The 11,708-nt window shown below is 40.7% G+C and overlaps 1 long non-coding RNA gene across 1 annotated transcript; it reads right to left on the bottom strand.

The window, feature by feature from the left end:
• Positions 1-2,846: 2,846 nt before the first annotated feature.
• On the bottom strand, positions 2,847-11,049 carry LOC137359257 (uncharacterized). Its single transcript, XR_010971485.1, has 3 exons — positions 10,940-11,049; positions 3,853-3,885; positions 2,847-2,903 (listed from the first exon to the last, which is right to left on the bottom strand). It is a non-coding gene; the product is annotated as an uncharacterized lncRNA (long non-coding RNA).
• Positions 11,050-11,708: the final 659 nt, after the last annotated feature.

The raw sequence follows: 11,708 nt of genomic DNA, 5'->3' as shown, positions 1-11,708 counted from the left end.
CTGTTTTACTTACTCACGGATGGTGGGACACACTCTTGGAATGTTTCTTTCCTGTTGAAATATGTGAAATTGTGTGAATATCTGAAATACTCCCTTAACTGTCTGCCAATGCATCTCTATTGACCTATCCCTTAACCGGATTTGCCAGTTCACTTTAGCTAGCTCTGCATTCATGTCCTCATAATTGCCCTGATTTAAGTTTAAAATATTAGTCTTGGACCAACTCTACTCTCCCTCAAACTGAATGTAAAATTCAATCATATCATGATCGCTGCTACCAAGGGGCGCCTTAACTATGTGGTCATTAATTATTCCTACCTCATTGCACAATACCAGGTCTAGTATATACTACTCTCTGGTTGGCTCCACAAGTTATTGTTCCAAGAAATTATCCCGAAAATATTCCATGCAGTCCTCATCTAGGCTATCTCTGCCCATCTGATTTTTCCAGTCTAAATGTAGGCGAAAATCCGCCCCTAATTATCACTGTACCTTTCTGACAGGCTGCCATTATTTATTCATTTATACCCCCTCCCACAGTGTGGTTAATGTTAGGTGGCCGAGACACCACTTCTGACAAGTGACTTCTTGCCTGAATTATTTTTCATCTCTACCCGAACAGCTTCTACATCCTGGTCTCCTGAACCTAGGTCATCGCTCACCATTGTGCTAATACCATCATTAATTAACAGAGCTACCCCTCCACCTATTCCTAGCTTCCTGCCCTTCCTAAATGCCATGTATCCTTCAATATTCCGGTCCCAGTCTATATATATAAATGAACTAAACCTTGGTGTACAGGGCACAATTTCAAAGTTTGCAGATGATACAAAACTTGGAAGCATCGTGAATAGTGAGGAGGATAGTGCAGATCTGCAAAAGGACATTGACAAGTTGGTGAAACGGGCAGACAGTTGGCGGATGAAGTTCAAAGCAGAGAAATGCGAAGTGTTTCATTTTGGTCGGAATAACATGGAGATAAAATATAAAATAAAGGGTTCAATTCTAAAGGGGTAACAGGAGCAGAGGGACCTTGGTTTCATCGTGCATAAGTCATTGACGGTGGCAGGCTAGGTCGAGAGAGCGTTTAATACAGCGTACACTGTCCTGGACATCATAACTAAGTGCATAGAATACAAGAGCAAGGGAGTAATATTGCAGTTGTAGAAGACGCTAGTTCGGCCTCAGATGGAGAATTGCATCCAGTTCTAGGCGCCACACTTGAGGAAAGATATGAGGGCATTGGAGAGAGTACCGAGACTTTTCATGGAAATGATTCCAGGGATGAGGAATTTCAGTTATGAAGATAGATTGGAGAAGTTAGGACTGTTTTCCTTGGAGAAGAGAAGGTGGAGAGGTAATTTGATAGAGCTATTCATAATAATGAGGGTTCTGGACAGTGAAGCTAGAAGGAAACTGCTTCTACTGGTGAAAGGATCGAGAATAAGAGGGCACCAAGTTAAAGTATTTGGTGAAAGAAGCTAAAGTGACATGAGGAAAATCTTTTTCATGCAGCGAGTGGTTCAGATCTGGAATGATTGTCTGAGATCGTGGCAGAAGCTGGTTCAATTGTAGCATTCAAAAGGGAATTAGACAGTTATATGAAATGGAAGAATGTGCAGAGTGATGGACAGACGGCAGGGGAATGGAAATGAGTGAACTTCTCTTTCAGAGAGCCCATGCAGACATGAAGGGCCGCATAGCTCCCTTCTGCACTGTAACAGTTCAGTGATTCTGTGATATTGCCTCTCCTCCGTGTTCCAACCAGAATGTATCAGTTCACAGTTCTCTGCGTTAAATTTCATCTGCCACCCGTCCGCCCATTTCACCAGCCTTTCTTTATCCTCTTGAAGGATATCAATATCCTCCTTACAGTAACTGGCCATGAATTCAGGAAAACTCGCCGCTTTTCTTCGAATAGTTCAACTGTGTTGAGTTTAATCGTTGCAACTGCTTCCTGAATTATCTTAGCTCTTTCGTTTAATATTCTGTGAATTTCACTTTCTCAATATTTAAATGGCAATGCGCAGGCAGCCGTGGGATGTTACAGAGCAGTTTCCTCTTGTGATACCCACAATAACTGCGGACCCATTACTTTGGCTCCCCGAGGCTGAGAAACCTACCTCCCTCCCTCCTCTGATCCCCAGTCTCAGCTTCACAATCTGTGTAATATATCAGATCTGAGGCCAAGCGATCATTGCGGGTGGACAGCCGGGCTGACAGTACATGCCCGGTAGCGGCAGCTGGGTTGATGAATGGAGAGTTGGATTGAGATTGTGACATTTCCAGCGGTTCAGATCATTCACTGCGGCTTTAAGGAAAATCTCAATACAAACTGCTCTGTCTGTATTGTAAGTATGCTGAGTATCAGATATTTGTTGCTCCCGGTGGAGAATGTTTCTTCAGTATAGTACTAATGATATTATTTTAAATAGTGATCCGAATATTAACATTAATTCCAACCGGAGTTTAATGGAATTATTATCATCTGACTTTCCGGGTAGGGACCATCCCGGATTGCTTTACTTTCACTTCTTCCTGGATTCATTAGCTGCGGCGGGAGATGAGAAACTGAGAAAGGATTTTACCTGAGCAGATGACGCCAGCATCATAGACGTGTGACCAGGAATAGTGATCCCATTGATCTGATTTGCAGTCCCGCAGAGCAGCCTCAGTCCCGCTGCACTCTACATAACCCGTCACAACGGGTCCGGACCCTTCCCCAAAGTGAGCTTCACCCGGTGCAGAGACCGCGGTCCCGCAACCCAGCTCCCGACACACAACAGCAGCGTCCAGCAGGTCCCAGTAGGAATCCCACACAGTCCCCCACTGTCCCCTGTAGTGAATCTTCACTCTCCCAGCGCACCGACTGCCACCATTCACTAATCTCAGCTTCACCTTCTCTGTAAAAGATCAGAAATATTATCAAGCGTTCATATTGCGTTAAACCCACAGATTCCCAGCGCACGGACCCTCCCCATTAACCAGGCATGAATTGATAGGAACATCCGTCTACATTCAGAACCCTAATAAAACCCGGTGGAAATATTACACATGATAAAAAAGAAACGGTAATACTAATAAACAGTGCAAAGGAGCAGGGAGCCGGGAGACAGCCAGATATTCCCACCAACCCAACGGCTCCAAAGGGAACGGGGTGTGTTCAGGCTCAGAATATATTTAACCTGCAGAAGTGGGGAGAGGAGCGTGGCTGTAATTATCACATTGTTACGTGCTCAGTACTGATTGGGCGAACACAGTGAGATACCAGCACCAGGGAAGAGCAGAGGAAATTTCCGCCACAACCACCACAGCCAATAAAGACAGGGCTGGATGGTCATGTGAACTGGAGATCACGTCAGATTGGTGAGGTGGACCTTTGGACCCGCAACAGTGTGAGTGGAGCTGATCCTTCACACTCTGCTCTTCAGAGACCCTCAGTTATTGTCCCTCCACATGAAGACAGCAGCCATCTCTCAGCTCGGTAACAGTGTGAGTGGAGCTGATCCTTCACACTCTGCTCTTCAGAGACCCTCAGTTATTGTCCCTCCACATGAAGACAGCAGTCATCTCTCAGCTCGGTAACAGTGTGAGTGGAGCTGATCCTTCACACTCTGCTCTTCAGAGACCCTCAGTTATTGTCCCTCCACATGAAGGCAGCAGCCATCTCTCAGCTGGAATTAAAGATCTTTACTAACACAATGAGGGACACACTCCCTTTCTGACTAGCAACCGGGCAGCGGGTTAATCCGTGATCAAAAAAAGTACTGAGAGTGTCGTCCAAGCTTAATATTTAATGGGATAGATCAGAGCAGAGAGATAGCAGATAGTGTGGAAATAAAGGGCGATTACCTGACGGGTCAGCCTGACTGTTCCCTGGTCTGCCTGAAATGAGAAATTGACAATTAGAGTTCACTGGGACAAGAAATGAATGAAACTGTCAGAAAGCAAAAACACGAATACAACGAACTGCAGGGTCATTATTCCCGTGCCTTTGCTGAATAAATAATATTAGGATCTGTGATTTCATTTCTTAAAACAGAAAATACAGTTTCTGCAACAAATTAATATTGGTTATGGGCCAAAATGTATCCAGCATTGTTTTAACATATACACACACTGACACTCGGATACACTCTCCCATTGTGGTGACGGTGGGTGGGCTCCATGTATTACCAGTGTGAAGGTGCTCTGAGAAGGCAGTGGTGATGGTCCTCTCCCTTATAGAATCTTACAATGAAACAGCACAGAGGGATGCCATTCGGCCCATGATGCCGATGCTGTCTCTTTGTAAGAGCTGTCTAATTTGTCCCACTTCTTTTCCCCTTCGCCCTGTAAATTTGTGCTGATGGTGCTCTGACCATTGATGACCAGTGTGTAGGTGCCGTAAGAAGAGGGTGGTGATGGATCTGCTTTTAAACTCTCAGTGAATTGAGCATTCCGATCGAAAGTTCGAGAAGGAATGGGAACATTTAAATTAAATTAAAGATTTTCCGATCTTGTGGTAAATGTTGATGCCTTTTATTTTACTGCAAAGTCTTCCACCTGTAACTTTCAAAGTTTCTATAAAGATGTAATTGGGCCTTTCTGCTGTTCAATAAAATATATAGCTTCCTCAAACAAAACAAAACAAGATGAATGGTCTGTCAGTCTCCGAACTCCGTGCTGACTGTGTCTTAAAAAGTTCCTGCGGTTCTGATTCTCTTGTAACCTGCCCTCGCCGTCGTGCCCTATTCTTTTACCCGTTAATGATGTTCGATCAATGGTCCTCCCGTTTACTGGTAAGCTTTTTAAAAATGCAGTCAGTCCGTTGACCTTTACCCAATCTCCCTGATGATAATGTGTCTCACAGATTTCCAGGTGTTCTTCTATTCGCAACATTATATACTATAGACGGTGTGTTGACCTGCTCCCCATCTCCCTGGTGATAATATGTCTCCCATGTACGATTGTCTCTTTATATACTCTGCTGATATATTATAGACAACGGGATACCGATTGCTGTCCTCAGCTGTGCTTACCGAGTAATCTGGAATGAGTTACAGTTTCCCAACTGTAATCTCACTGGTCTCTTTCGGCTCCGAGTTATGCAATGTAAATAGTGTGCGACTTCTTCTGAGTCCTGGAGCCTCAGCATTCCTGCCAACTTTACCTGATAATAGTGAGCTCGCACAAATTCCCCTTTCCCAGTGACCAACCTCAGTGCTTCTATCGGGTCCGTGAATCCTCTTCAATCCACTCAGTCTTTTATTGTACACTTCCTGCATTTACCATTTCAGCATGGATCCACACATGCTCCGCCGGATTTTTTTTTCCTGATAATCCAGTGGTTCAAGGAGTAAACTGATGCACACCTTCTTCGGGAAACTAGGGATGGGCAATACACTGGTGCAGAACAATATCGCCAAAATGACGACAGTTGTTCAGGAAACCACCCCGCCATCCCCTCTGGCTAAGTAGGTTAGTTCAGTAAATTCCACCTGTCTAGCGAGCTCAGGACCCGAAAATAAATCTAAACAATTTGTTACTGATACTCCCATGCTTGCCTATTCATCAAGTTTATCTCTTGCGGTCTCAGAGAAATGATCATTCGTTCCCATTTCTCAATCATTACTATGTTTCCATTTATCTACAGTGCTCCTCATGTCTGCTGATTCCTCCATTCACTCTCATTTGCTTCCTCACAATTTCTAACTGCTCTCATTGTTGTTCTTGAAAAAGTTTGAATGCATTTCTTTTTGAACCGTGATCCAAATCATCTATATATACAGGGAATATACCCACTATACCCTCCTACCCCAGGTAAACGTCAACTGAGCTAAAACTCTGCTGCCGCTGTTATCTTGGCACGGACAGTCCCGTTCGCCCATTTCCCCTGCTCTCACTGTCTATGATGACTCCCGCTTCCCAACACCTCTGATTTCATTAGTCGCACCGTTACCTTCCTGATGTTTGGACTAATGGTCTTGGTGCCAAACTGTTAAGTTATTTTAATATTTTATACTTACGTTAACTTGCTATTGAACCGTATTGCCACAACGAGTAATAAAGAAACATTAATTATAAAAAAATAATAAACTCAGAGGAGGTGAACTGAAACGGGACAAATGTGGGATATTCAAAGCCCAGAATTTAACCTCTTGAATGAGTTACAATACCAGGGAGAGCGGTGGTTTAGGGGTTACAATATACAGTCAATACAGAGAGTTTATCAGTCCATGATTCTCGTGGCAGATTATTAGCTGGGTCAAGGTTCTAAATGATTATATTATATCAAACGATTGTCGGCCCAATTTGAACAACTTTCGCAATTAAGTGAGCTCTTGTGGATTTCAGAAACAAATTAATTGATAAAATTGCAGTTATTGTAGGTTAAAACCACAAATCCGGATTCTGTGTGCCAACAGCATTATCAGAAACTTTTAACAATCTATGTCTACAAGGCATGAGCTAGTGCCTGAAGAAACGTTACCGCGGTTTGAAATAACCAAACACGCATCAAACATCTACAATACCGAGATTAATTGTTCTGGGCATTGTCTGTTGAATTGAAATATGCAAACGAATTCAGGAGTTGTTCCACAAGGTAACCAGAGTATGGGACATGTGGAAGGACATTGATGCATTTAATAGGAGTAGTATTAGGCCATACTACCTACACAGACTACTCCACCGTTCAATAAGATCATGGCTGATCTACTGCCCCAGATCCACGTTACCACCTTTCCCCAGAGATTGGGAAACAACTCCGGATCTTTCATTAAGCACTGCAAAGCACCATATAAAAAGTATGGGACATGTGGAAAGAGATTCCGAAACACTTCTGGATGTTAAATACTGCATCAAATGTATGAACCATGTGGAATAATACTGAGAAACACTAATTACTACACAACACCGTGCACATAAATGTATGAAATAGAAAACATGATTTGATGTCAAAAGGCATAGTTTTGAAGAATGTCGATGACTAAATAAAACTGTTCTGACAGCGAATCCCCCTGAAAGCAGTAGCATCATTTCTGGAGGGTATAATTGATAATTCTATTCATAATCAGTAAACATGAAGCAATATTGCTTCCACCTCCAGTTAATATATTATACAACTTTTATTGTCATTTCTGAATATTACAAATGCTGTACAAACTATTTCATCTAATTCTCTGTATCACAGGGCACTCCACTGAGAAATCCAGGCGACAATGTGGGATGAGTGCACTAGATACAGATCCCAGTATTCTGTTGTTTTGACTCCCATACACTCGATTGCAACACTGACTACTTTCTACTTCCAGGAGTCTCCGTTATAAATGCCTGATTAGAATTTTAACTCCAGTCTTTTGCATCTGTACGAGCGCCATAGGAAACAACATAAAACCAACCCTTGCCGCATTTATGTTCAATTTTGGTAACAAAACTAAATTTAACTCAAATTTCCTCTGGAAAAGCAATTGCATGTTAATCAGATGAAAAATATTAGATCCGTTTTTACTGTATGTGACAAAAATGGACAGCAGTTCCCTATTTGAAGTTGATACACTTAAAATCAAAAATGACTAAATGTATTAAATTATAAATTTACATATTAAGGAAGCTGTTTCAATATTCACTTTATACGATCTCAATAAATGACAAATTAAAATAAATATGCACATTTGCTATAAATTGATTTTGATCAGCGGCCGATTGCTAAAAAAAGAAGATTCAGGGAGTCTTCTACATTCCATACTTTATCTCCGTTCTATGGTTTGTAGAAAATATTCTTAAATTACCTTCAAAATCAGCATTTTACAATACAATCCCTTTCACAAAAACAAAAGAAAATTCATCATGGAAGTATCCAATAACATTAAGGGTGGGTTTCCCAGTCGTGAACCAGCATTTGTTGTCGACAGACATTAACAAAAATAACCAAACCCGCTCTGGAAACAGTGACAAACTGAATCGAATCATCGACCGAAAAACTCTGCAACAATATCGAGCAGGTGGAAGGAGACTATTCATGATATCTCAAGAAACACTTCACGATGCTAAACATCAAAGGAGCATGTGGAAGGAGACTTTGTCACATTAATTATTACTTGACGCTGCACATATGAATATGTGAAGTAAGTTGAGAATTTCCAATACAAAGTTCAAAATGTTCAAGGTCATCATTAAGTAAATAATAATAAATGGAAAATCCTCCGGAGATTTTGGAATATTCGGTAACATTATCTTTTGGAGAGGCACTTCACAATTACAGTAATAATGAATGCTCATTGAAATAATATTGGTTCTGCCTCTCGTTAATATATTATACAATATTTATGGATCATGTACCACATTCTAACGTGGAACAAACTATTGAAATTATTTCAGCTCCATTCAGTATACCACACAGGGTCAGACAGCAATTCTGCTGTAAAAAACTGGGACAGAAATTCCCGTGTGGGTTCAGTCAGCAGTAGATTTAGCTTTGACTACTGTTCTCTCATCCCAGCATTACCATCGACCCCAGACCCCACACTGCGAGGCCTTCTACTCTCACAGTGATCACGTTCCACTGCTAGATTGCTATGTTTAAATTATCTGCTTAGAATTTCCACTCCAGTCAGTTGTATCGGTACAAGAGCTTTTGAGGACCAAATAAAACAAATTGCCAAGGTATTTGTTCACAATTTTGGATTTAAATCAAAGTTTCGCACATGTACCACCTGGGAATTTAGAAGACGTGTTAATCAGATGGAAGATATTATAAAACAATGTTTTCTGAAAGCAAAAGAATGGATAATTGCTCCCTATTTAATATTGATGGAATGTAAACTCAAACCAACAGACCAAGATCCGTATTCAATGTGAATTCCACAAATGAGATAAACTATTTCAATATTCGCTTCATATGATAGCAAAGAATAACATTGTTTTTTTGTCATAAAACATGCCTGCTTTTTAAAAGTTATTCTGAGCAACTGGCGATTGGAGAAAAGGAAAAGGGAGTCAAGTGCAATTCATTGTTTATCTTTTCTGTGACTTGAATAAAATGTTATTTAAATAATCCACAAAATAGGGTTTTACTATCCAATTTATTAATACTCACGGAAATATATTTCGTTAAATACATTAAGTATCTGATAACACTGGGACTAAGTTGTCCTGGCAGTAAACCAATAAAGTTCCAATAGACAGAGACTGATCAATGTAACCAAACACACACGGTAAATAGTGAGGAAGAGAATGGAATCATCAATGGAATAAAACAACAAACATCGAGCCGTTGGAAAAATAATAAAGAACATTATCACTAACTCATTACACACTACATGACACTGTGTCAAAATATGTGATTGGGGAAACTTAACTATCTTTAGGCACTGTACAAAAAATGGAGGAAATAGAATAATTAATTTAATATAAAAGATACTAATTTTGAAGATCATCACTAACTGATCAATAACACAGAGCAAATTCCCCAAAGATTAATGAACTTATAGTAACATATTTTTTTGCAGAGTGCACTTGATAATTATACTAATAATGAAAACGAATTGAAAAATATTGGTTCCATCTCCAGTTGAGTGGTTATTATAGATTGAAGGTAACACTTCAACATTGAACAAATTATTCTAAAATATTTAGTTTCATGAACTGTATCACTGGGAGAGCATACAACACTTGTATTGAGAAATAGCTGTGACAGAAATGTGTGTGGCGGTTCATGTCGGCAGTAGATGTAGTTTTGACGGCTGTTCCACACTCAGTGAGATAACTTACACCCAGACTCTGATAAACTCTATTCAAACAAAGACAGCGCTCTACTTCTATCAGACTCGCTTCAAATAATCAGATTAGAATTTCAATTTCAGCTGGCTGTGTCAGTATAAGAAATGCAGGGGGAAAAATAAAACAAACTGCCGCGGTCTTTGTGTTCGACACAAATTCAACAGGGAATTTAAAATACCCGTTAATTAGTTGTAGAATATTCTAAACTTGTTTACTGTCACCAAAACAATATTCCTGTCAGCAATAGCTCAATTGCTAGCACTCTCGCCTCTGAGTCAGGAGAGGGTGGGTTCAAGTCTAATTCCAGGGACTTGTGCGCAAAATCTAAGCTGCCACCCCAGTGCAGTACTGAAGGTGTGCTACACTGTGCAAGCTGCTTTCCATCGGAGGAGAAGTTAAACCGAGGCCCCGTCGGCCCTTTCAGGTGCAGTATTTGGAGGAAGGGCAGGGGAATTATCCCTCGTGCTCTGGCGAATGTTCATCCCTCAATCAATACCACACACACAAAAAAAGTATTCTGATCATGATCACATTGCTGTTTTTCGGAGCTTGCTCTGTGTAAATTAGCTGCCACCTTTCCTACATTACAGTATGGACAACACTACAAAACATTACCTAATTGACTGTCAAGCTCTTGGGACGTCCTGACGTAGTGAAATGCGCTTTATAAACGCAAGACACTTTTATATAAATGGAGGTTTATTCCTATTTGCAGCTGATAGAACTTAAAATGGAAACAATCAATCCAAAATTTGTATCAAATGAAACTTCGACAAATTATCTCAACCATTTCAGTATCCATTTCAAACCAACCCAATGAAAGACAACTGTAAATAAAATAGATCCGTTTTCTGTAAATTGATCCCAGACACTGACAGATTCTATTCTAACAGCGAAGTGGCTCTTTTTCGAACAGACCCTGCTTAAATAGACCCATTAGATTTTCAACTCCAGTCTGCTCTGTCTGTACGAGCAGCAGGTGGAAGTCAATAAACAAATTCCGATATTTCATTAAACTCTACACAAGAACATTAACATTTATAAAGCATTATTTACTTTCTGCATCACCTGAATGTGTTCTTCAGTAAATATGTTAAATATATTCAAAACAGACGTCTTGTAATAATAATCAGTGTATCAGTAAATAACATAATGCATTCAGTAATCCGTAACTCACAGTTCAAAAGCTGCAGTAGAGACAGGGTCAGGAAGGAATGCAGCATCGTTCTGGCGCCGGGTACAGCGATGTGAACAGAACATTAATCGAACGCTGTTCTGAGACACTAAGAGCTCCTTCCAGCAGCTTCTGAAAGTCTGGCTATTGTGGAAATTAATTATTTGACAGATGTTTCTGCAGAAACCAATGTTTCCTTCCAAATAACCAATAGATTTTGACTTGTGTGAACCGTGAATTACAGGCTGGTAAAACACACCAATGAGACGAAATGTGACCATTAATGGATAAAATGAACCCAAGTTCCAACTACCAGCCTATCCTGCGAGGATAATGACGTGTGACAGTGTGAAAAGTAAATGAATCATTGATCTGGCGTCCAGATCATAGAATCATAGATGCACAAGAAAGGCCATTCTGCTACTTTAGTCACAGTCGTACGTTTGAAAGAGCTGTCTAATTTATTGTCACATATGTAGCTTTTTCTCGTAACCCTGCAAATTATTCCACTGCAAGCATTTGTTTAATTGTCTTTATAAATTCCTCTGGAATCTGATTTCATCACTCTTTCAGATAGTGCTTTCCAGATCTTAACAAGATTCTGTTATTCTGCCGGTTCTACGGAAGGTCTCAGACCCAAGCCCAGCGTTGGAATCCCAGGGAAGAGGCAGGTGAGGCGGGGTCACTAAAGCCAGTCCGTAAAGCCCCGATGAGATGCTCCAGGCGGTGTTCTTGTGGTGCAGAAATAGGGAGGCCCCGGGGAATGAACTGG

This window comes from Heterodontus francisci, unplaced genomic scaffold (genome assembly GCF_036365525.1).
Source record: "Heterodontus francisci isolate sHetFra1 unplaced genomic scaffold, sHetFra1.hap1 HAP1_SCAFFOLD_124, whole genome shotgun sequence".
Lineage (NCBI taxonomy): Eukaryota > Metazoa > Chordata > Chondrichthyes > Heterodontiformes > Heterodontidae > Heterodontus > Heterodontus francisci.
This window is presented reverse-complemented; position numbering and strand designations above follow the sequence as displayed.